Source organism: Quercus robur, chromosome 7, assembly GCF_932294415.1.
Source record: "Quercus robur chromosome 7, dhQueRobu3.1, whole genome shotgun sequence".
Classification (NCBI taxonomy): domain Eukaryota; kingdom Viridiplantae; phylum Streptophyta; class Magnoliopsida; order Fagales; family Fagaceae; genus Quercus; species Quercus robur.
In genome coordinates, this window is record NC_065540.1 from 40,240,902 (window position 1) to 40,268,462 (window position 27,561).

Sequence of the window (27,561 nt, forward strand, 5' to 3'; positions counted from 1 at the left end):
AGGCTTAATGTATGTCCCTTCTCAATTGGAGTGTCTATGGGTTTGGAATTATGCATACGGAATCGCTCTAAGATCATCTTTATGTAAGTTTCTTGAGACAAACCAAGAAGCTTCTTTAAGCGATCCCTGAAGATCTTAACTCCAAGCACATAATTAGCCTCTCCCATGTCCTTCATTTCAAAAATAGAGGACAACCACCTTTTGGTGGTGACATTCATCTCCATGTCATTTCCATCCAACAAAATGTCGTCCACATACAAAGACAGGATAAGTAAACTCTTTCCTGATCGTTTGACATACACACAATGGTCTTCTTCCATCATTTCGAAACCAATCGAAATAATAGCCTTATGAAATTTGAAATACCATTGTCTAGACGCTTGCTTTAGGCCATAAATGGAACGTTTAAGGCGGCACACTTTGCGCCCTTGTTCCTTGACCTTAAAGCCAATAGGTTGATCCATATAGATCTCCTCATCTAGTTCTCCATTGAGAAATGCAGTCTTTACATCCATTTGGAAGAGTTCCAAATCCAAATGTGCAACAATAGTCAGAATAAGGCGAATAGAGACAAATCTCACTACTGGGGAGAAAGTCTCTTCATAGTCTATCCCTTCTCTTTGGGTATAGCCTTTCGCCACGAGACGAGCCTTATATTTGTCAATCGATCCATCTGCCTTGCGCTTTATTTTTAAGACCCACTTGTTTCCAATGGTCTTATGCCCAGGCGGAAGGTCAACCAACTCCCAAACTTGATTCTTTGCCATAGAATCCATCTCATCCCTCATGGTAACTATCCATTCATGTGAAGCAAGTGAAGCTAATGCTTCCTCATAGGAAGTAGGCTCATCAAGGTCTAGTGAATCACATATAAAAGATTCCCCCTCAATCTCAAAGTGACGACGGGGAATAGTTCCACGTTCACTTCTACGTACCTTGGATCCTTGTGTGTCACTATCTAGTGGTTTGCTCCCACTAGGAGCAAAATCACTCCCACTATCTTTGGCGATTTCAGGATGAAGTTGTGATTCTCCACCCTCGCCCAAAGATGGTATGACACCTTCAAGTTCTTGCAGCTCATAAAGCTGAAGATCTTGTTTTGCTTCACTGATGCTTGGAAAATCATCTTCAATGAAGTTGACATCACGAGACTCTATCTCAGTCATTCCACCATCAAAATGTTCACCATACATTACATACCCCTTTGAGCTTTTTGAATATCTTATAAAGATTTTCTTACTTGCTCTAGGGCCCAATTTCCAATACTTATGGGAAGTACTGTGAACAAAACCTGCACAACCCCAAGGCCGCAAGTTCTCCAAATTGGGTTTTGCACCAGTCCATAACTCATATGGTGTTGTGGGAACTGACTTAAAAGGCACACGGTTAAGAATGTAGGCAGCAGTCATCAATGCATCCCCCCAAAACGAAATTGGAAGGTTGGCTTGCGCCATCATCAATCTAACCATCTCTAATAGAGTACGATTCCTTCTCTCTGCAACACCATTTTGTTGTGGAGTACCAGGAATCGTCAATTGCCTACGTATCCCTTTTTCCTCACACAGTTCCTGAAACTGTTTAGACAAATATTCACGACCCCTATCAGTTTGAAAAACCTTTAGGTTCCTTTCTTTCTGATTCTCAACCTCTGCCACAAAGCACTTAAAGCAATCTAATGCTTCAAAGTGATGAGAAATCAAATAGACATAACCAAAACGTGAATAGTCATCTATAAATGTGAGAAAATAAGAGGCGTCATGGCGTGCCTTAACATTCATAGGTCCACATATGTCTGAATGGACTAATTCCAAAGGATGAGTTGCCCTTGGAGCCTTACCAAAAGGCTTCCTACAGGCCTTTCCAGCTAGACAAGGTTCACACATAGGTAGGCTTACATTAGTGATAGACCCCAATAGGCCTTCTCTAGCTAGTCTAGCCAATCTATCTTTTCCTATGTGTCCAAGTCTAGCATGCCACATTACAGAATCAGAAATATCATCATTATGAGCAATGAAAGAAAAAGAGGAATGATCTAAATCCAATATAAAGAAATTATTAGATAAATAACCATGTCCATACAAGGTTTTATTTAAATAAAAATCCAACTGAGGACCATCAAAACGGAAACTAAATCCAAGTCTAAGCATAGTAAGTACTGAAAATAGATTACATTGGACACCAGGTGCATGAAGCACATCATGAAGAAGTAACGTACGTCCCAGATGCAATTTGAGTTGGTAGGTTCCAACTCCTATGACTACTTCTTGAGCTCCGTTACCCAAAAATAACGTACTGTGTGCCTGTTGGTATCCTTTTGTAATCCACACACCCAACTCTATCTCTGGTTATATGTTTGGTTGCTCCTGAATCTACAATCCACCCAGGAATAGTATGAGCAACAAAAACATGTGTACAAACATAAGTAATAGTAGAGTTGTTAAGAATGGATACCTTCTTCGGCTCAGTGCACTCACGAGCGAAGTGACCCTTCTTACCACAGTTGTAGCACTTGATCTTTGACTTGTCCTTCTTAGCACGCTTTCCCTTTTGGCGCTTTGCTATCTTGCCTTCTTTAGGCCCAAGGTTACCAGCTCCTTTGGCATTCCTCCCTTGTCCTTTGCGTTTAGGCTTGAATGCCTTCCGCTGCCCAGATTGGGCGACAAGGAGGGTGTTTTGGTGCACCCCCATGCACTCTGCCTCAAGCTCGAGATGACGAGAAATATCAGCAAAAGTCTTGATATTCTTACTATGTGTCAAAACAAGCTTCATTTGCCCCCAAGTAGGTTCAGGCAGTGAACGTATCACCGCTGTGACCTGTTGTTCATCAGAGAGATTATTACCAACAGCCTTTAGGTCACGGATCAATGCTGACATTGTCCTTAGATGTTCAGCTATGCTATGTTTTGAATACATAACATATTGCTCAAACTTCAAAGTAAGAGCTCGCAACCTAGTTGCTGAAGTCCCTCCAAAGGTAATCTTAAGCTGGTTCCACATCTCTTGGGCATTTGGGTAGTTCTCAAACTCCCCAATAAGATCATTGTGCATGCTACTCAGCATAGTGAAGCGTGCACAACGATCTTTCTTAACCCAAGACTCATAGGCCTCTAAGTCACGGCGATGTTGGGCAGTATTCCCATTTTCAGGTTGCATCATCACATTGGTTAGGGTTTCAAGGACCTCTTGTTCATTAAACAGATATTGAATTTTTCTATGCCACATATCATAGTTGGTTCCATCTAGTTTCTCACCCTTAGTTAGATCAGCAACTACATTCTTAGTGGCCATGTTCACAACATTCATTACACAAGTTGACATTAGCACATACATTTTTAGATTTTATTTCCAAAAAATCCAACTAGACCATGATATTCCTTTCTACATAGTAAGATCAAAAATTTCGCTAAGCTCATAATCATCTCTCACTATGTAAATTGGAATAACACATCTAATTGATTTTTAAATAAAATTTTGTGAAGAATAAAACCTCACACCATCCACATATTAAATCATAAATATAACATGTGTCCATACATTTTTGTGCACAACACATTGTGCATGTGCTCCACTATAAGCCCTATTGGTAATTTCATACAACATGCTAAGACAAAATTTGAAAATTATAGGTAACCGTGAAACACATCCCCTTACATGGCTTCCAAAATTAAATTACATAGCCTTAAATTACATTGCCAAAAACAATGGCCCAAAAAATTGCCAAAAAACATTGGCCCAAAAAAAATTACATATTCAAGTATCCTACTACAAAGATTCTATTTGTAATTAAAAAATTGGGGATGTCACGTTACCAAATAATTTCCAAATTGTCTTATCCATCCATAATAACAATAAATAAATAAAAATATACATGTTGCATAAATTACCAATACAATCTTTAACTATAGAGATGAACCAAAGAGTTTCATAAACCCTTTGGATACATATTCATCACATAATGCATTCATATAATATCAATTCAATCATATCACAATATGTTAAAAAGACATCATAAATTAATTCAAAAATTGAAACCATGCATAATTATACAAAAAATTAGAAAACTAATTTCACAATTTTCTCATGTTATCACAATTATATTTTAACATCACAGTTAAAAAAAAATTTGCCACTACAAGTACACATATGTCACATTAGAAAAAATGTGGTCTAAACAAAATTAAGAATATATATAGTTTTACTATAAATTAAAAAAAAAAAAATATATATATATATATATATATAAATTAAAAGCCCACTGTCTGTAAACAATATTACAAACCCACACAACCACTTGCATGTGGCTTATCACTTGCACAATTTCCTTGTTGAAGGAAACAACAACAATATGTGATACACCAACGTGATATGCACATTATCTTTATCAAGGTGTAACTAATAAAGTAGTGTGGGGCCCTTATATTTGTGTGTATATGAAACAAGGATAGTGTTCTAGTGTAACTAACACGCTAACATCAACGTGGGGCTCCTTTCTTCTTCTTCTTCTTTTCTTTTTTTTTCTTTTTTTTTTTTTTTTTTGTGAAAGCAACGTGGGACTCTTATACATTACACAATATTAGATAACCACTCAAACAATTAGTGTTTAGTGGAGCCCGCACGATACACTATTATAAAACTATTTTCACTTTATTGTTCATCCTCTTCCACGTTAGACATCAAATTTTCAGATTTTATCAAATACAACCATAATCTTTAAAAGACCATAACTTTCTCATTTAAAGTCTAAATTAACCATGTAAACTGTCGTTTTAAAGCTTATGGAATGTACTTTCAAATCATTAAAAAATATTTGACATTAAACAAGATTTAATGGGTCAAAATAAGCCTGTAAATTTCAGATTTCATGTAAACAATCAAAAATTACAGCTTTTTATTTCTCTCTCTACATGCCATAACATGCCTAAAAAAAAATTACAGATCTGAAAAATTAAAAAAAAATTACAGATCTGAAAAAATTAAAAATTACTTAAACTTTTAATTTTAGCATGCATATGGGATTATATATTTAAGAGATCATGGCATCATTCAAGAGTGAAAACAAGCATAAAACGGCTCTGATACCAATGTTGAATAAATATATACTTTACTAGATGTCATGTAGACACATACCTTTGGTGGAGCAGATCACCAAATTGCCGAATCTTTCTCTTTGCTTGCTTTACGAACTCCTCACGATCTCCTTTGTGGAACACCTCCAAGTCGCAGGAAAGGCTACTAGAGTCTCTCCTAATTTCCACGCTCCAAATTCTAGGGAACAGTAGATGATGTCCCAGAGAGACGGCTTATTTTGAGAGAGCACTCAAAACTATACGTATGTTTTCTCACTGTGTCTAACCACAATCTGACTGATGTAGGAGTATTTAAATACTAGTAGAGATTCACTTACTATCAGATATATGTGATCCTTAAAAGATCTCATCTTTTAAATTTAAATGACTCCACAACCGATATTGATAACTCATATCAATATCTGTTAAGTTCAAATTTAAACTCACTTATCAAATAACCCATGTGAACGATCCATGGGCCATAGTTTATGGGTTGGACCAAAACCAGCCCAATTTCTAACACTCCATATATGCATCTCTCTATTACCGGTGCTAGTTAAGAGAAAAACCCAAAAAATTTGCAGCAACCACTGATTCAATATTTCAGGATAGCTAACAAACTTTAACAACAAAAATTATTCAATAACCTTAACCAGGTAAATATCATAAAATTATTATTTTAAAAAATTCTCTCATTGGACCCATTATAATAGCTTGACATATCAATGGCCAAAAATATCATTCAGATGCAATTAATAACATATCAAACAAACATAAACACACAAATAATTATAATTATAATAATAATAATAATAATAATAATAATAAACAAAAACAAAATTTCTTCTTTTTTTTAATTTCCCAAACAGTTTTAGCCATGAAACTAAATCATGGTTTGAGCACTATTACAATATTAAAAAAAATTATTTTAAAAAACTCTTAAAAACTGCCAATCTAAGAACCAAACACAGAGGCAATTGTTTGACAAAGCCATCCGTAAATGGGTTAGGGGAAACGATGGGGAGACTAAGAAAATAAGGAGATAGAATTGTGTGAAGAAGAAGAAGAAGGTCATGGGAGTGCATTAGAAAGAGAGAGAGTTTGATCGGGTGGTTATGTTATCCAAAAGAAAAACAAAATCTAACATAGATATCTGATATTAAAAACCATTCTATCCCAAATTCCTTACTCAAAACTGAATCTAAGCCAAAACCTAAATGCAATCCAATACATTCCAATCCAATACAATCAAAATACCCAGACCTAAATCATATTTAAACCCAAATTCTAGACTTTTTTGTGGTTCAAAAGTACCCTCATTAATGAAGAGTAACTTCATTTAAAAATAGGGTCAAAAATTTCAAATAACAAATGTTATTTTGAATTCAAAAAGATAATTCCTAAAATTTAGGATTTTTTTTTCCCTTCACAGTAAATAAAAAATATTACAGTTACTGTTTATCTCCAAAATTTATCATTTTTATTTGTTTGAAAAATAAAAATATATATATCTAAATTATAATAAATGCAAATTATTAACTTTTATAAAAAAAAAAAAATTGAAGAGCCTATGAACACGAGCTTGCTCAGAGGCTAGTAGGATATTAATTGTTTAATACTTGCAGTGAAACAGACTGGTAGTACAATTTAACAAAATAAATTTAACGTTGGCAGCGATAATTAACTCTATAATTACGCCGAAAGACAAAACGTGCAAATTCAATCATTTATACAACAGTAATTATAATTCGACTCTATAACTACACAGTCTACACTGAAAGACGAAACATGTTTGGCAAATTCAATAATTTATGCAACAGTAATTATGAAATCTCGAACAATCACGGTACGATCTCTCGTCCAGTTGCCAAGATTAAACAAAGTTACATAAAAATTAACGTTGACGGTTGACACACAACAACAACAGTACAAAGTAAACCAAACACGAGATTCCTTTCACAATAATCACAAATATAAATTAATTGAGAATTAATTTACTTTTTCTTTAGAAGACTTAACTAATTTAATTTTGTAATTATATAAACAGGAATAATATACTGATCTAATCATAATCATAAACAATAATATAAACGAGTTCAATAGGCAAAGAATAAATATGTTTTGCAAAAAATAAAGAAATTTGTAAAATAATTAAATAACTAACAGGTAAGAATAAATGATATGATGAATAATTGATCAAAGTTTGTATTTGATATAATGACCTTAAGACAGATTTCAACCCTCATATTATTAGTAGTGTTTTCAGACTCACGAACATCTACTTAATTCCCAAAATATAATGACCAATAGCACATAGAAACACAACAAACAAAACTGTGTCTCTCTCTTTGGCTTCATGCAAAATATGAAAATGTTAGGGTCACAAAAAATACACAACTTTTGTTATAACTTACCCATGTGGCAAGTTATGAGACCTGAAGAAAAAGTGTTGGAGCCACAAATTCACTACTCATAACTTGCCATGTGAACAAGCTGCGCTAAAATTGTATATTTTGTTGTGACACTAGCATTTATCACAAAATATAGTTTTATGAAGAAAATATAAAATAACATTTTGGAAAAACACCACGTTTATTATAAGGGACTTTTTATTTGTATTGTGCCATATGAAAAGACACATTAATTGGGACGGCCCACATGGACATTAATAATAGTAATAATAATAATAATAATAATAATATTAAATATTTCATTTATTATTGGGACGGCCCACATAGACCCGCACCCATAAAGAAATAAATATACACATACACATCATATACTTACTATATAATAAAAATTAAGCTTAGAAGCCGTAGTTACATCAAGTGATTTCACCAAATTACATAAATTCTTTTAGATTTTCATATTTTAAGAGAAAATATATATAATTTTTATTCTACTATAATTTCTAAGTTGATAAAAATCTTAATTTTATTATGTGGGGGTAAAATTCGCCAGTCAACGTTGGGCCATAGTACTTGCACTAAGCCCAACCACAATAAGAAGCAAAGACACGGGCAGAGGACCCCCTAGCCCAATCATGTCGGGTCGGGCTTGCTTAGGGGCGTCCGAGGAGGAGTACCTCCTCGGACGCACCAAATGGGAGTCCGATTCACACCCTTTACGGTGAAAGGTCATCCAAAATCAAGGAAGAATGCAGGACGTTCCCGGGGGGGGGGGGGGGGGGGGGGGGCAACCACAACTGCCGCATTAAATGCAAGGAAGCTACTTTTCCAGCCGCATTAATGTGGAAAGGACAGGAGAACAGAATTATCTTGGCCAGTGCAACTCACAGAAAAGAAGGAGGATGTCCTATGGGACAGGCACTCAAGTAGAGGCCCAGATGATTAACAAGTGTAGGGTCATTATAGTAGGAAGGATGCTATATAAGAGAAGAAAATCCCCATGGCCAGGGGATCGCAAAAGGGAGGAAGGAAAAGGAGAGAGAAAGAGAAAAGGAGTGGGAGAAACAAAGCATAAGATACAGCCCCACGGATTGTTATCCCAAGAAGTTTAGAGGAATATCCCCACGTCCAAATGGTTGCATGGCTTGTTCATAACTATGTTCACTCTGTCAATACCTAGTTCTGTAATCTACTCTCTATAAATTCATTGTTGAGGGACTTTTGGGCCAGAATCGCTTGACTGTTGGGCCTGAGCCCCAAAAACAGCCCCTACAATTGGCACCGTCTGTGGGAAGAACTTGTGTCTCGACAAGTGAAACAGTAAGGGATGGAAGGATCAGGTTCGCGCCAAACCGGACATGCAGAATCTCAACGACAGGACAACTTTCTAAATCTCGAACGAGCGAATGACCAAGATAATCAACGAGAGGGCAGTGTGAACACCTCTCACACGAATAAAAGCCGCTCAAAAGGGAAGGATCACGCATCCCACCAGCACAACGAGCGAAAGGCTCTATAGCAAGAGATTGACGATTTGAAGAAGAAGCTGCGTCGAGCCCAGCGAAAACGTCCTTCACCCGTCTCGGACACTAGCAGTGGTGAGGACAGTGAATACAGACGAAGGTCGAGAACCCCTCCGAGCGAGACGTTTTCCTATGAGGAAGAACGGCCTCGCAAACGCGGCCGCAAAAGCCCGTTTTACCAAGGCCTGGCCAATGACGCCATGAGCAAGGCCCTGGATCGAATCTCCCAGTCGCCATTCACACTTAGAATAGAGAGGGCGATGCTTCCTCGGCAGTTCAATCAGCCAACGTTTGCCATATACAATGGTCGAACTGACCCAGTGGAGCACGTGAGCCAATTCAACCAGAGGATGGCCGTCCACTCCATGGACGAGGCGTTAATGTGTAAGGTGTTTCCATCCAACTTGGGACCCCTGGCAATGAGATGGTTTGATGCCCTCCCGCCGAATTCCATAGATTCCTTTAAACAGCTGACGTAGGCTTTTGGTCCCGTTTCATCACCAGCACTAGAGTCCCTTGGCCCCTCGATTCCCTCTTATCCTTATCCATGCGACAAGGAGAAACGCTGAAGGCCTACTCGGACAGATATTGGGAAACGTACAACGAGATAGAAGGAAACTAAGATGACGTCGCCATTAGTACGTTCAAAAGGGGCCTGCCGACAAAGCATGGCTTGAGAAAGTCTCTCACTGGGAAGCCAGTCACCAGCATGCGACAACTCATGGACAGAATAGACAAGTACAAAAGGGTCGAGGAGGACCAGCAGATTGGGAAGGGAAAGGCGAAGGTTGTCCCTCAGGAGATGAGGGATTTCAGGTCGGACCGCTTCAGCAACAGTAACAAACCGAGGAGAGATTACATGGAACAGTCCGGACCTACTGGGGCTCAGGTAGTCCACGCTGTGTTCCGAGAACCATTGCACGAGATCCTGGAGAAAGTAAAGCACGAACCCTTCTTTCAGTGGCCGAACAGGATGGCAGGCGACCCCTCAAAACGCAATCAGAATCTATACTGTGTGTATCATCAAGAGCCCGATCACACCACTGACGAGTGCAGGAACCTGAAAAACTATTTGGATCGGCTTGTCCGAGAAGGAAAGCTAAGGCATCTGTTGCACCGCCCTGAGTAGTCGAATGTCGAAACCAAACAAGGCGCATTGAGGCCACCCATAGGCACAATAAATGTCATTCTTGCCGCACCTGGGAGAACCGGTTCCGGCCCGTTCAGAATAATGTCAGTGGGTAGGTTCCCGACAGAGCCAAGCAAAAGAGGATCCAAGAGAGCCAGAGTGAGGGCCCCGCCATTAATCGGGTTCACGGAGGAGGATAAGGAAGGAACTATTCAATCCCATGAAGATGCCCTAGTCGTGACGCTCAGAATAGGTGGTTATGACGTGAAGAGGGTATTAGTTGATCAGGGTAGCGCCGTGGAGATAATGTACCCAGATTTGTATAAGGGGCTGAACTTGAAGCAGGAAGACCTGTCGCCATACGATTCACCCCTACTTAGCTTTGAAGGAAAAATCGTCATCCCGAAAGGCATGATTAGGCTTCCTGTTGAAACAGACTCAGAAGTAGTAGAAGTGGACTTCATCGTGGTAGATGCATACTCCCCCTACACAGCTATTGTGGCACGGCCATGGCTTCATGCACTAGGGGCTGTGTCGTCAACCCTGTACCAGAAAGTGAAATATCCGTCAGAAGGTCGAATCAAAGAGATAATAGGGGACCAAGGAATGGCCAGACAATGCATGGTGTCGGCAATTTCTCGATGATCAAGCAGCGAACCTTCCACTTCAGCCGGGAATAGCTTATAGCAATCAAGGACCCCGGTCCTAACTACGGGTAATGGAGGACCGGCCATGGAGGTGAGCTGTGAGGAGCTGGAGAAAGTGCTCGTCGGATCAGACCCCGAGAAGTTTTTTCAAATCGGCTCGGAATTACCAGCACAGGAGAAGTCAGCGCTAATTAATTTTCTTCGACGGAATGAGGACGTATTCGCCTGGGATCCTTACGAAGCCCCCGGGGTTGACTCAGACCTCATACGCCATCACCTTAATGTTAATCCGGCTATTACACCGAAGAAGCAGCCTCCCCAGCGCCCGTCAAAGGAGCATGCGAACGCTGTGAGAGAGGAAGTCGCAAAATTGAAGAGAGCTGGGGCTATCAAGGAAGTATTCTACCCCGAATGGTTGGCAAACACAGTCGTGGTGAAGAAGAAGAGCGGGAAATGGCGGGTCTGCATAGACTTCACGGACTTAAACAAGGCCTGCCCGAAGGATCCTTTCCCGATGCCGCGGATAGACCGACTGGTAGATGCGACTGTCGGGCATCCTCGAATGAGTTTTTTGGACGCTTTCCAGGGCTACCATCAAATATCCTTGGCCGCCGAAGACCAGGAAAAAATTGCTTTCGTCACCCCAGTCGGCAACTATCATTACAAGGTGATGCCCTTTGGCTTGAAGAATGCCGAGTCGACCTATCAAAGGATGATGACTAGGATGTTTGAGCAGCAGATGGGCAAAACCATCGAGGTGTATATAGACGACATGGTAGTAAAGAGTAAATTTGTGGCCGACCACATCAGAGACCTCGGCGAAGTGTTTCAAATCCTGAGAAGGTACAAGCTGCGACTGAACGCATCCAAATGCTCATTTGGGGTGGGATCAGGAAAATTCTTGGGCTATATGGTAACCCACCGAGGAATCGAGGTTAACCCTGACCAAATAAGAGCCATTCATAGCATGCAGCCTCCTCGAAATCCCAAAGAGGTCCAGAAGCTTACCGGCATGATAGCTGCTTTAAACCGTTTCATCTCCCGCTCAGCTGACAGATGCAGGCCTTTTTTCCTACTATTGCACAAGTGGAAGGGTTTCGAGTGGACTGAAGAGTGTGATTTAGCCTTCCAACAGCTCAAGGAATACCTCGCCCGACCACCGATCATGTCCAGTCCCGACGTCGATGAGGTGTTGTACGCATACATCGCAGTCGCCGCTCATGCGGTGAGCCTAGTGCTAATCCGAGAGGACAATGGCACGCAGCGGCCCGTGTATTACGTAAGCAAATCACTACAGGAGATGGAGACCCGGTACCTCCCCCTCGAAAAAGCAATATTGGCCGTCATGCAAGCTACGCGGAAGCTCCCCCACTATTTTCAGGCACATACGGTAGTTATGCTAACCCAACTTCCACTGAAATCAGTCCTCCGTAGCGCCGACTACACAGGAAGAATAGCTAAATGGGGAACCATCTTGGGTGCCTTCGACATTAGATACATGCCTCGCACCGCCATAAAGGGTCAGGTCCTCGCTGATTTGGTAGCTGAATTCGCGGAGCCCACCTTAGAAGGGGTGGAAGTGTCGGGATCACCGAGCGCCGATAGGAAATTGGTCGGCACGATCTCTCAGCAAGAACACGATAAGTGGAGAGCATACATCGATGGTGCAGCAAACCAAAGGGGCTCCGGGGTGGGACTCATTCTAATCTCTCCCGAAGGTATAACCTTAGAAAAGTCGTTGAGGCTTGGATTCCCGGCAACGAATAACGAAGCCGAGTATGAGGCACTGTTGGAGGGGATGTCTATGATCCGAAAATTGGGTGGGAAATGCGCGAGCATATTCTTGAATTCGAGACTCATAGTGGGACAAGTAAATGGGGAATTGGAGGCGAAGGATGAAAGAATGCGAGGGTACCTTGCCCAGGCTAAACACCTGCAGGCCCATTACAACGACTTCCGTTTAACGCATATACCCAGAAGTGGGAATACCCATGCTGATTCTCTAGCGACACTGGCCACCTCCTCGGCTCAGCCCCTTCCACGGGTGATTTTAGTTGAAGACCTCTGCCGCCCAACGGAAGAGGAGCCCAACGGTATTCGGGTACGCAACGTCGAGGAGGGGCCAAGCTGGATGGACCCTCTTGCTCGGTTCTTAAAGCACGACTCCTTACCGGACGATAAGGTTGAGGCTGACAAAATCAGGAGGAGAGCTTCTCGATTCTGGTTGTCCGAGGATTCCAAACTTTACAAACGCTCATTCTCAGGGCCATACTTGCTGTGCGTGCACCCAGGGGCTACAGAACTCATCCTGGAGGAGTTGCATGAAGGGATTTGCGGAAGCCATACGGGGGGCCGGTCACTCTCCCACAGGGCCATGACGCTGGGTTACTGGTGGCCGAGCATGCATAAGGAGGCTCTGGAATATGTGAAGAAGTGTGACCAATGCCAAAGGTTCGCCCCGAACATACATCAGCCGGGCGGAGTACTTAACCCGTTGTCCAGCCCTTGGCCATTCACACAATGGGGCCTAGACATACTAGGGTCGTTCCCCAAAGCTGCCGGGAACAAGAAGTTTCTTCTCGTCGGCACCGATTACTTCACGAAATGGGTCGAAGCTGAAGCGCTGGCAAACATTAGGGATGTCGATGTCAAGAAATTTATCTGGAAAAATATTGTCACCAGGTTCGGGACCCCACACACCCTGATCTCGGACAATGGTCTCCAATTTGACAGCAAGGCCTTTAGGGAATATTGCAATGAACTGGGGATTGTCAACCGATACTCCACACCAGCCTACCCGCAGAGTAACGGACAGGCGGAAGCCATCAACAAAACCATAGTGAATGGACTGAAGAAGAAGTTGGACGACGCGAAAGGGAGGTGGGTTGAAGAGCTAGCCCATGTCTTGTGGACGTACCGCACCACGCCTCGTAGGTCCACGGGAGAAACCCCCTTTTCGTTGACCTACGGGGCCGAGGCCGTCATCCCATTAGAGATAAACTTTCCCTCCCAGAGGACTACTGCATTCAACCCCATTGCTAACAACGGACTTCTGGAGAAAAGCTTGGACCTCCTCAAAGAGAGAAGGGAATGCACGATGGTGCACCTAGCTTATTATCAGCAAAAGCTCAAACAGGGCTATAATGCCAAGGTGAAGTCAAGGCCCTTGTCGCCCGGGGATCTAGTGCTGAGGAAAGTCCTGGGCACCGCGAGGAACCCTACATGGGGAAAGCTTGGACCAAACTGGGAGGGCCCATACCGTATCACATCCATGGCCGGCATTGGAGCGTACTTTTTGGAAGACTTGGACGAACGTATAGTGCCACGTCCGTGGAATGTAAATAACCTGAAAATGTACTTTTATTAATGAAAGACACCACACTTGATGTCGTGTTACTGTACAGCTATTTGGGATAAGTGTTAAACAGAACCCAAGTCCTGCATGGCTCCTAGGACCACAGACTTGGAGGAAATTAACCGTTACGCTATTCTCACTAAGTGTTAAACAGAACCCAAGTCCTGCATGGCTCCTCGGACCACAGACTTGGGAGAAATTAACTACACCACGATTCTCAATAAGTGTTAAACAGAACCCAAGTCCTGCATGGCTCCCAGGACCACAGACTTGGGGGAAATTAACTGTTACGCTGTTCTCAATAAGTGTTAAACAGAACCCAAGTCCTACATGACTCTCAGGACCACAAACTTGGGGGAAATTAACCATTACGCTATTCTCACTAAGTGTTAAACAGAACCCAAGTCCTGCATGGCTCCTTGGACCACAGACTTGGGGGAAATTAACTACACCACGATTCTCAATAATTGTTAAACAGAACTCAAGTCCTGCATGGCTCCCAGGACCACAGACTTGGGGGAAATTAACCGCGATACGGATTATCACTAAGTGTTAAACAGAACCCAAGTCCTGCATGGCTCCTCGGACCACAGACTTGGGGGAAATTAACTACACCACGGTTCTCAATAATTGTTAAACAGAACCCAAGTCTTGCATGGCTCCCAGGACCACAGACTTGGGGGAAATTAACCGTTATGCTATTCTCACTAAGTGTTAAACAGAACCCAAGTCCTGCATGGCTCCCAGGACCACAGACTTGGGGGAAATTAACCGTTATGCTATTCTCAATAAGTGTTAAACAGAACCCAAGTCCTGCATGGCTCCTCGGACCACAGACTTGGGGGAAATTAACCGCACCACGATTCTCAATGAGTGTTAAACAGAACCCAAGTCCTACATGGCTCCACGGACCACAGACTTGGGGGAAATTAACCATTATGCTATTCTCACTAAATGTTAAATGGAGCCCAAGTCCTGCACGACTTCTCGGCCACGGACTTGGGAGAGATTGGCTTCGCAGCCGTTTTTGCCTAATTATGGATTATCGTTATTTAAACGAACTCATTCATTTATACTTAACTTTCAATAGTAAATGACAAAACCGATATCCATTCATGATGAAAACAAAATAGAATAAAGCAACGATATCTAAAAGGAAATAACTTTTATCATTTAATCTTCAAAGTAGTTCGGTTCATAAACATTAACAATGCAAAACAAAACAAAACTCAAAAAGCAAAACAAATGAACTCCTACACTACTTTCCTAGGAGCCCTGAGTCAGAGCAGGTTGATCATCTGCTGCTTGGTTCTCCGGGGCAATCTCCTTGGCCTGTGCAAGGATCTCGCTGATGCGAAGACTGTCCTTGGGTGACTTGCCCTGCGCGGCCTGCTCCATGCCCCCAACCTCGGGAACAGAGGAGTCTGTTGGAAGATGCTCGGTGGAGGCAACCTCGTCAAGAACCTCGCATATATCCTCCGGGAAAAAGATGTTCTCAGCCTTCCGGAGATCTGAATCTGCTGGGACGGCTGCCCGATCCAGGGCTACACCCCAGGACACAGTGATGTATTCCCTGCAGACAGTGGCAACTTCCTCGGTCAGTCTGACCTCAATATCGCGGACTCCACGTTCATATGAAGCCGCCACAGCCTTCTCGGCAGCTTCCCTGGACAAGCGAGCCTCCTCCTTGGTCCTTGCAAGCTCAGCCTTAAGCTTTGAAACCGTCTGTTGCTCCGCTGTCAGTTTCTCCTCAGATTGGCGGAGCTGTATGCGCAGCTCGTCAGCTTGCTTTTCAGCATTTTTAAGGCCAGCTTCTGCACTCACATTAGCCTTCTTCACCTCCTTTAGCTCATTACTCTGACGATCAAAATCTCGTTTGAGATCGCCAACGGCCTTCTCTGCTGCAGAACGGGACTGAGCCTCCCTATGCATGTCCTCACGAGCCTTCTTGGCCCACTCCTCAGCAACAAAAATTTGTTGAGTGACCTGCGCTCGGACGGAAATGAAAACACTATTAAAACATGACGAGTACATAGTATAGAGACGAGATAGAAGATTCCACTTACCATGGCCATGTCCCTCTTCAGTGACATGAAAAGTTCTGGCTAATGAGTCTTCCTGAGACCCTCCATATCACGAGGCAAGAGAAGAGGCTACTGCAGGACCTCGGCCAAGAAGGATGCCTGCCCTCGTTGGGATTCCCATAGGGTCGCATCCCAGGGGATTGGGGCGCCGTCTAACTCGATCCGAGGAGACCATGTTCGTTGTTCCCTAAGAATGGCCGCCTCGTCTCGACTATCAGTGGACCTAGTCCTCTTCTCTCGGGGCTCTTTCATCTCCTTGCCCTTCTTTTTAGGCTCGGCCTTTTCACGGGCAATCTCTCCCTCCTCCATCTCTTCTACAGGCCTTTTTCGCCTTAAGTTAGGCATAGGCTGCAGCGCCGCATCCGACGAGGGAGGGAGAGGAGGAACAGGAGTTTTAGGGGCAGTCTGTCCCTTCGAGACGTCCTTGGAGGTCTGCCCCTTGGTCCTGTTAGATAGAAGGCCCCTGAGGCCAGTCCTTGGCTGCAGATCCATTCCTTCTTCCTCTTCTGTCTCTTCGCTAATATCAGGTTGTGCGATGACTAAACCAATATCAGGAGCCGCTGAGGCGCGGTCTAGATCGGCGTCAGAGTCCGAGAGCTCTACTACTCTGACCGACGCCTCTCCTTCCTCGATAAATTGAAACTGGTCTATTTGATCCTCTAAGGATGAATGCGAAGAACCAGCCTCCTCCTCCGGGATAACTACTGGGGGAAAGGCACGTTGGGGAGGTAGCTGAATAGGAGGTAAGTCTGTTGTAGCGAGGAACCCTGGTACGGATACGTCAATGCGTGCCAACCTCGGACTGCCAGCCCTTATAGCTTGGCCGGCGTCTACCAGGGATCGAGTGAGGGGAACGTAGTCCAAAATCAAAGGAGCCGACCGTAGTTGCCCGTCCTCGCTTACGAAGATCTCGGACCTCAAGAGGTAATTTAGAGCCTGGATGTTGACCAAACTCAGCCGAGGGGATGTTCGCTCCTTGTCTGCAAAGGCCGTTAAAAGGTTTATGTTAGTCCGAGGAGACATGCAACCAAACCAACAAGTCTAAATAAAAAGAAAAAAGGGGGGAGAGGAGCTCAAAACTAAGGTCCTCCCCACGGAATCTAGTTCTATGACACCCCACCTGGCGTTCCCGCCCTAGTCGGACAGTGAAGGTCGTCATGCCATAGTCCGAAGACGATCAAATGGTCGTCCTTCAAGCCTTTGCTGGACTTTGGAAGGCAGGATATCAACCTCACTTCGTCAGTCCTAGACTTTAGGTAGTATGAGTCGCCGAGCTTATGGCATTCATAAAGATGAACCACGTCGTGCCATGAAAGGCCGAGGTTCATCTGCTCGTTTAGGGCGTCGGCACACCCCAGGATCCGGAACAGGTTCGCGGTGCATTAATGGGGGGCCAATCTATGACCACGTAGGTAATCCCTAGTTATTCTCCCCATTGGAATCGTCATTCCTCCTTCCACGAAGGCTATTATTGGAATTGCGACTTCCTCTTTTCTCCTCTTGAACAAAATGTCCTCCTGATGGCAATACTCTAAACCTACCTCCGGTGGAATACGATACTTCGCCCTGAAGCCCGCCATACCGGCCGGAGAATCTACCATTTTCTCAAGCCTACCCATCCCCTCTAATCCTAAACAACTTGAAGGCAGTTTGATTAATGAAGAATAACGAAGAAGAAGCGCGCACTTACGGGTAAGAAGCTCGACGGAGTCTTCAAGAGAATGGCGGCGAAAGTGAGAACGGACTGAAGGAGAAGGCTCTGAGACGTTCTGGATACTGGAGTGTTCGTCAAAAGTGAGGGACGAACGCCTTCAAAACCTTATATACTCAGAAGAAGTTGGACAGACGTACTTCCGTCTGGAACAAGTGAAACGCTGTCCACCGTAGATCCTGTCTCCAACCGTTGGATTGGGTGAGTGTAAAACCCCAAAAGCTGCAATTACTTTCCCCCGGGTCATTAAACGCCCTCAGCATTAATGAGGCACGTGAGGGCGCACCCCCCCCTACACGTGTGAAACAGGAATCCACAACAAACTGTCTAGTAGACATCAAAATCCCGTCTTTCCTCCTCGGACCTAGAAGAAAAAGCCGGAATTTTGAGGGGCTATTGTGGGGGTAAAATTCGCCAGTCAACGTTGGGCCATAGTACTTGCACTAAGCCCAACCACAATAAGAAGCAAAGACACGGGCAGAGGACCCCCCAGCCCAATCATGTTGGGCCGGGCTTGCTTAGGGGCGTCCGAGGAGGAGTACCTCCTTGGACGCACCAAATGGGAGTCCGATTCACACCCTTTACATGGTGAAAGGTCATCCAAAATCAATGAAGAATGCAGGACGTTCCCGGGGGGGGGGGGGGCAACCATAACTGCCGCATTAAATGCAAGGAAGCTACTTTTCCAGCCGCATCAATGTGGAAAGGACAGGAGAACAGAATTATCTTGGCCAGTGCAACTCACAGAAAAGAAGGAGGATGTCCTATGGGACAGGCACTCAAGTAGAGGCCCAGATGATTAACAAGTGTAGGGTCATTATCGTAGGAAGGATGCTATATAAGAGAAGAAAATCCCCATGGCCAGGGGATCACAAAAGGGAGGAAGAAAAAGGAGAGAGAAAGAGAAAAGGAGTGGGAGAAACAAAACATAAGATACAGCCCCACGGATTGTTATCCCAAGAAGCTTAGAGAAATATCCCCACGTCCAAATGGTTGCATGGCTTGTTCATAACTATGTTCACTCTGTCAAGACCTAATTCTGTAACCTACTCTCTATAAATTCATTGTTGAGGGACTTTTGGGCCAGAATCGCTTGCTTGTTGGGCCTGAGCCCCAAAAACAGCCCCTACAGATTACAATCCAAATTCTTCATCTAATTTATCTAATCCTTATTTTTTACGTGTAGTGTTGAAATAAAATTATATTAACATTATTATTTTTATTTGTTAGGATATATTTCTTAAATTAAGGGATAGTATTTAACATACAAAAATTTAATTCAAATAAAATTTTACCATCTAAATTTTAGAATTTTAATTCTACTCTAACTAAAAGTCTATTTTAAAATTTTTCTAAATTTAAATCTCATCCCACGTTTTCATTGTTTTTATTTTCCTCAAGTTGCAACCTACATTTTATATGTTAATTATTATTATTAAATAAATAAAATTTTATTAGAATATCAAGTTACAAAACTCTTGATTAAGGGATTAGATTTAACAAAAATTATAATCCTACAAGATGTAATCCATATCACAAAATCATAATCATAAACATCTGCCTAGTCACACCATGAAAACAGTACAAGAGTATTTGTGCATAAGAGGAATTATGGATAGACTTACAATTCTTTAAAAACATTAGGCATGAAGAGTTGGAGGCCTTCTTTCAATCAAACTTCTATATGATGTATCTAACACCTTTATAATATAGGTGTGACCTTGAATGAAATAATAAAAGATCAATCACGATGCTAGGTGAGTAATGAAAGCTTCAACGATGCTAATGGATGTGTGAATCTTCTTTTCTTTTCAAGTTAGCCTTTTTTTAAAGTGGTTTTATTTTATAATGAGACATATTTTTATATAAAAGGGATAATTACAATAAATCTACCTGTGATATGGCCTGTTTTCACTTTGCCTACCCGTGGTTTAAACATTTACACTTTGCCCACCTGAGGTTAGTTTCGTTAGCCTTCTGTAATCCACCTCTCCGTTTGCCATTAGAAAAACACATTTTTGGGCAAAAACAGATATAACAAGAATCAAAAAGCTAGGGTTTGAATTTTTTTGAAAGAGCTTGGATTATGTGGTTTTGTGTCTCTATGCAAACTACTAGTCCTCTGCTGAAATTCCTTTGAAAAATAATCAAGAAAGATAGGGTAGCGGCCAACAAGGACAAAGACAGCAACACATGTTTCAAGAGTTGAGTTCAAGGGTTTGGTTGTGTTTCATAATCTATTTCTTTAACGAATAAAGCAAACTCACTATTACAATGACGTTTGGATCCTAGATGAGAGCACATGTTCATGGACTCAGCTTGATATATGTGGCCAACACCCCAATGGCCGATACAATATTTCCATGTGCAAAATGTTTGGAAACCATTGGAATCAAGGAAAGAGACAGTTCACAAGAGAGGACGAAAATAACTTGGTACAAAATTATCTTGTAGATACATTGCATCCAAAGAGAAGAACTGCGAGCTCAAAGGTGTGGGAGGTTGAATCAGAACAAGAAGAACATTCTTTTTCACTTTCCCAGCATTCATCTCCCTCACAATCTGATCAAGAACAGACCCCACTTAAGAAATCTGTTGATTCCATCTTAGGCTCAGATATTTTACATTCTATGCAAACTCAAATATTTTACGATCTCTCTATGCAAACTCATTACTCTTTCACAACCTCTCTCCCTCTCTCTACTCAAATATTTTACATTTCCTCATGAAAATAAGATCAAAGTGACTACTCAGGCCTTTCCCAATGGGTCGATCTCTCTGCTCTAGATGAACCCATTGACAATCAAGCATGGTTCTGCAATCCAGGTCAGACCCACTTACTCCATGTTCGTTTCCCAAGAAAGCCAAATGGAAAACGAAAATTATGAATCTGAAATGGGTTGTGGGAAGAAGGGATGAGTGAGACAAAGAGAGAAATCAGACATTGACAGAGAGATGCAAGTGAGATAGAGAAATGATGAACCAGACGTGTTGGCTTGTCCATTTGATCTTGCTTTGATACACATCTTGTTTCCCTATAAAAACCCCCCTCTTTGATCTTGTTTGTTTGAGTTTTTTCTATTATTTTTTGTTTTTAGAGGAGAGAGACATAAACGTGAAGATAAAACACATTTTTACCCTTGATTTTAACAAAGGTGGCTAACGGATTGAAGTTCAGGTGGGCAAAGTGTAAATATTTAAACCACGGGTAGGTAAAGTGAAAACAGGTCATACCACAAGTGGGTTTACTGTAATTATCCCTATATAAAATTTACCTACTTTCAATTTGATCTTTGCTTTGTTTTACATAGGGTATACAAATTATTTTTTATTGATTTTACTCATTATACAAATTGTTGTTCACAAGAATAGCCCAAGAAAGGATGCACTATCGACATGCAAGACCTCGCCAAAAGGTATTACTACTCAATTCTCATCTTATGTTAATGTTAACGGAGGTATTTTCAATTATCCATGAAAAATTATTGCCAAAGTCATAACTCTTATTAACATGCTTGCAGTTATGAGTGATTCAATTTTTGGCTATGATCTCCAAATTTCATGTAACATACTACAAGTATTGCAACCCTTCTCTATTTTTCTTATATAATTGGTGTTATTTCTATATAGATATGGAAGTGGGACACTACAATGCTTTGGGTTAGAATATTTGGTGCATTTATCAATGGTTTTGCCTAAAGGGTTTGGATGCTTATTGTTCATAGTTTGCTTCTTTATTTTGGTATTGAATGTGCCAATCAGGTAAATTAACCTTGATCTCTATCTTTAATTTTCATCAGACAAAAATCACTTTGTTTTAGTTTCCAATTTAGATTTGCATGTCTTAGTGCATTGTCATTTCTTTTTAGAAAATTTAGGTAGATTTATGCTAAACATAGAGGTATGGTGTTTCATAATAACTCCTAATAGAATTAAAATTCTAATCAATAATAACCGGAATTATTTATGATTCCCCCCTTATTTTATCCACGTGTCATTTCGATTAGGTTTTGTACATAGAATAATTTCATGTAGTTTGAAATACTCTCTATGGCTTAACTTTCAAATTTGTTTATAAGAAGTTATTGCTTTTTTGAGATCTTCATTCTTCTTCTTTTTTAGGTATTTTAGTTTATTTCATGCAATTCATGCTTTTAAATTAAGCCGCGTGGGAGTAATATATATATATATATATATCATATGATTTAGTTCCAAAACTTTTTTTTTATTCATTTTGCTCATCATTTATTTATTAATACTTATAAATATTTAATTTTGCAAAAAGATTCGTAAAGGGTTCTATAAAGCCAAACATGTGGAGTCATGAAGTTTCTAAAAGAAAAAAGTTTTGAAATCATAAATGGTGTTTATATAAAATGACTCAATTATATTTATAAATTAATGTGGTTTTATTCGAATGGTTCATTAATTGTGATTTATTTATATGTAACTTTTTCATTAAGCCGTGCATCGCACAGTCATAATACTAGTTTTAAAATTAAAACTTTAACCTATTTGGGACTCATAGATTCTATCAATTTAAACCATCTTCTATTTGGTACTTTAAAAGTCAATTTCTCATTCACTCCTTAAATGGTTTTAGATAAGTCACCACATAACATTAGTATCCAACAAAACACTTGTTAAAACCAAATTTTCCAACACTTATAACATCTCAACATAATAAGAAAATAAATCAAAATTTATGTCTAATTTTCAATTATCTTTCCTAAGCATGGCATGAGTTTGCAACTAGTATTTGTTATTTTAAGTGGTTAGTGACACACCTTACGTGAGAGTCCCAGCATAAAAAGTGAAATTGACATTTATATTTTATGGATGGAAAAAACAGGTACACTCTTGATCTTTTGTTAATGTCACACTATTCCCACCAATTTTTTGTCACCACCATTGAATTATAATATTGTCTCTTTATACACACATCATGATCTTTTGTTAATGTCACACTATTCCCACCAATTTTTTGTCGCCACCATTGAATTATAATATTGTCTCTTTATACACATCATGATCTTTTGTTAATGTCACACTATTCCCACCAAGTTTTTGTCGCCACCATTGAATTATAATATTGTCTCTTCATACACATCATGCTTAAAGCACTAGCACGTGCTAAATGCTAAATTTTTAGTATTTAGTACACCAAACACTAAAAAACATACTGCATAAGGTGTTCTAAATGTTTTTTTTTTTTTTTTGGTTAACAGACGTTATATTCAACAAAGAAGAAATTTACATACTGGCCACAGAGGCCAAAGTATTGGCTACCTGCCTATAACAGTACAGGCCATTTCTATCAAATACAAGATATCTATCTAATTCATCCGAGGGGACAACATCAAAGGCAACAAAATCCTCCCTCATACAACATCCATTTTTAGCCAAAAAATCAGCACACCTATTCGCCTCTCTAAAAATGTGTGCTACCCGAACCTATGTGAACCTTGCCATGAGTGATCTGCAATCAAAAAGCAAAGGAGAAAATAATTTGTTAGAGTTGTCAGCCTTATTTAGCATCTCCACAATAGCCTTGGCATCCAAATCAACTTCTAAATGACTAATTCCCAGCTAATTGGCAAGAGTTAATCCGTCCCTCAAAGCCCATAATTTATTGTTTTTTTTATTCTCCCTCATATATTTTATTATTTCACTCTTCTCTCTCTTCCCACTCCTCAGTCCTCTCTCTCTCTCTCCTCTCTCTTATCTACCACCATCCCCGCCAGTCTGAAGCCGCCATTGCCACCTTGGTTTAAAGCCACCATCTCTGCCTCTGCTAAGCCCATCTAATCCTCGGTCTGAACCCATCTCAGCCACAGCGTAAAGCTACCGTCATCGCCAGTCTGAAGCCCATCTCTCATGGTATGAAGCCGATCTAAGCCACTTTGGTCTGAAGCCCATCTCTCATGGTATGAAGCTGGTATAGAGGTTGTGGCTGTGGGTTGTTGCAGTGGCGGCTGTGCGTTTGGAGTGGTGTTGGTTATGGGGTTGTTGTGGGTATTTGGCTAGATTTGATTTAGTTTGTTTTGAGTTGTGTTTTAGGTTATGGAGAATGCGTTGGTGGTTGGTGGTTGTGGCAATGGCTGTTGGGTGATTGGGGGTGAGTTAGTAGTTAATATTATTTTAATGTGCTGTATATATTATTTTAATATATAGAATTTTTCTATTTTAGAGGGATTAATATATAGAATTAAAAATAGAAGATGTAATGTAGAGTATATTGTAAAATGGTGTGATAAAATAATAAAGTAGTTTTTTAATGTTTTAAAATGGCAAATTTTTGCAATGGCAGATGCTAGTACTCTTACAAAATATCATGTTGATAAGGGATTAATAATTATCTTATATATAAAATATTTAAATTTCAAATTTTTTGCACTAAAATTATACAAAAAATATATGTTCATGATCAAATAATAAATAATATCTTAAGGCCTGTTTGGTAAGATGATTGATTTTTTTTTTTTTTTTTGAACTATAAAATGGTGGGTCCAATACCTGAATCTATTATTTGGCTGTTATTTTCTAAATACATTTTTCAAAATATTATATCCTATTTTCCATATCCGAAACATGATTTTGAAAATGGTCGAAATGATGTTTTCAAGATAAAAATATTTACAATGGCATAGTTGTAAATAAATTGAAAACAATAGACCTCACGGATTTATCTAAACTCTTATGTCTCTTAAATTAAGGAGCTCATCTTTATCACACAAAAATTCTCACACTTCAAATTTGAAACTTATCATTATAAAAAAAAAAAAAAAAAAAAAAAAAAAAAAAAAATTAAAAAGTACATGAACTCTATTCTTTTACCATTATATAAAAAAAATTAAAAAAAACTGTAATCTACAAATTCTACACGTCACTTTTTATAAATTTGTATTAAAAAAACAAAAAAAATAGAAATGGAGTCCCAAACATCTTTTCTTTTTTTTTTTTTTAGTATTTTGAAATTTTTTTTCTTAAAAGTGGGAGCCAAGAACTATAATGTAAAAATTATTATCTGAAAACTAGTTTCAATTTCACTTTTTTGAAAATCATTTTCATACTGTTTTGAAAACAAAAACAAAAATCTTCCCTCCAGACAAGCTCTTACTAACTAGAAATTTGGCATGTATGTAATCCAATCATAGGATTTTCAAAATTTTAATTTAAAAAGAAAAAACTGTTAAATAATATAGTTGTTAAGTTCAACCAATGACTGGAGAAGTTTAAAAAATTGCACTTTTTTACCTTAATCTTCCATTCCACTTATGCATACCCTTCTAAGTTATTGAAATGGACAGTTGATTTCCCAAAATTATAACTCTACTTCTCCCCTTGCTATATGTTTTCGTGTTGTATGACAAAATTTGGCATTGAAAAACCAATTTACCTCTCTCTCTCTCTCTCTCTCTCTCTCTCTCTCTCTCTCTCTCTCTCTCTCTCTCCATTTATTGACTTTTGAGATTGGAAAAATGGGTGAGTTGTCTTTCAATATTTAATTCAGTCAAAATTAACGCCAAAGTAAATGATAACAAGTAAATTGTAGAATCGTTCTTTTTTTTTTTTTTTTTTTTTTGGGGGGGGGGGGGGGGGGTTGGGGGTTAATTGTGATAATTTAAGAGGTTAAAAATAATAGGAGTAAAAGATTAAGGTGGAAAATTGTAATTTTCCATTAGGCTATGTTTGTTTGGAGGTGAAATTCAGAGGATAGAAAAGAATTGAGAGAAAATGGATGGATGGAGTGCTGGGAGGGGAAGAGGGAAGGGGAGGGAATTTTGGTGGGGCCCATGTGCTTTCTCCCCGAGCCCACCAAAATCTAATCTCTCCAATTTAGAGAGATTTCAGGAGATAAATGGGGGAAGATAGGGGTTTTAAGAAAACACCAAAATGACCCCTTCCCCACCCCTTCGTACTATGTGAGTGTTTCAACTTTCATGTTTGTTTTGTATTTGGTATCTATCCTTTACACTATATTTCAATTTGGTCGATATATTTTCAATTGTGTTAATTTGGTTCCTAACTTTTCAATGTCGTGTCAATTTAGTCCCTGTTGTTATCTCTTTGATGAAAATTGCTTACTTGGCTAACGGCCAAAACAAAAAATTAATTTTTGTTGATGTGGCAATAAACTAATTTTTTATTTTGGCTGTTTGCGATGTCAGTAATTTTCATTTAAGAGGTAATGGCAAGAAGTAAATTGACAAGGCTCTAAAAGGTTAAGAACCAAATTGACACAATTGAAAGAAGGCAATTTGCATTTAACATGATTTTTGAAACATTTTTATTAGTAGGCATGTTTTTTAAACTATTTTGTAAACTAGCCTCTTGAGTCTTTTGAGACTCGGGTTCTAATGTAGGCGTGGAACAATTTGTCCACATGGAACTCGAGTCTCTTAGACTTGAGATCTATAGAAGTAGATCTGAAAAATGAGAAGTCTTTGAGACTCGAGTTTGGTGACGAACTTAAGCCTCTAAGACTTGAGTTTTAGTATTGGTGTAATTTGTCCACATGGTAGGTTCTTGTAACTAACTCAGTAGCTTGCTTATGTGACTATAAATAAGCAAAGACGCCTTCATTGTAACTATTTGAATTTAAATCCAAGAAATCTCTACCTATGAGGTATTATTCCAATAGTGTCTATTGAAGATTCATTCTTTCTTTTCTCTCAACAACTTGGCTTTCATTTTCACCATTTTCCTCCATCATAATTTGTTATCAGAGTTTGAGATTCATTTCAGAATTCAAGTCCTTCCTAGTCCTTTCTATCCTATAGAATAAGTCAAGATTCAATCATTGCACTCATTTTCTTATTCTCTACTAGTGACCTTAAGGATTTGTGTAGATGGCACCAGCAGTATACAATAGAAGGAACAAAAAAATTTTGGCAACATGTGAACCTAAGGTGCAGGTTCATCCCAGGCAGCTGCAACCAAACCAAGAAGAAGAACCCCCAAGTGACAATGGAGCAGACTGTGGAGCTACTAAGGGGGGCGGATTGCTACCTTGATTGAGGAAGTAAGGAGAAGTCAGCTTCATCATAACATAAGTGATTTTGAACAATCTGAAAATGTTGATGCAGATAGTAACAGCAACTTCAACAACCTATTAGACCAACCTGTGAAAAGAAATCAGAAAGTGCCTGTGCAAGAACCAAGGCCAGGTCTTGTGCATTTGCAAGTTCCTCAAAGAGAAACCAAAATGTGAGCCAAACATCAAAGTTTACCTTCCAAAATACAAAGGGAGCCTGAATACTGAAGAATCTTTGGACTGGTTGAATCAAATTAAGAGGATCTATGAGTACCATGAAGTCCAAGATTCTAAGAGGTGAAGTTAAGTCTCCATAAAGCTAAGAGGGAGAGCTTCAACCTGGTGGAACAACTCCAAGTTCAAAGAATTAGGAAGGATAAAGGAAAGATCCAAGAATGGTTCAAAATGAAGCGAAAATTGCAAAAACAATTTCTGCCTTTCAAAAATATGCAAGCTATCAACAAAAACTATTCTTGCAGACCAAGAATGATAAGGAAAATGCAGCAACTAGGGTTTTTTTTTTTTTTTTTAATGTGGTATCTGATTCATCAATGGCAGCCAATACATGCAAAGAAGAAGGTATAGCTTTATTCCTTGATAA

The 27,561-nt window shown here is 40.1% G+C and overlaps 1 long non-coding RNA gene across 1 annotated transcript in view; it reads right to left on the minus strand.

Annotated features, from left to right (window-relative positions):
• LOC126693429 (uncharacterized) overlaps positions 1–27,429 on the minus strand; it is a 71,279-nt gene extending 43,850 nt beyond the window's left edge. The window contains exon 1 of the long non-coding RNA XR_007645355.1: positions 27,157–27,429. This is a non-coding gene — a long non-coding RNA (uncharacterized LOC126693429). The remainder of the gene's footprint in view (positions 1–27,156) is intronic.
• Between the last annotated feature and the right edge of the window lie 132 nt (positions 27,430–27,561).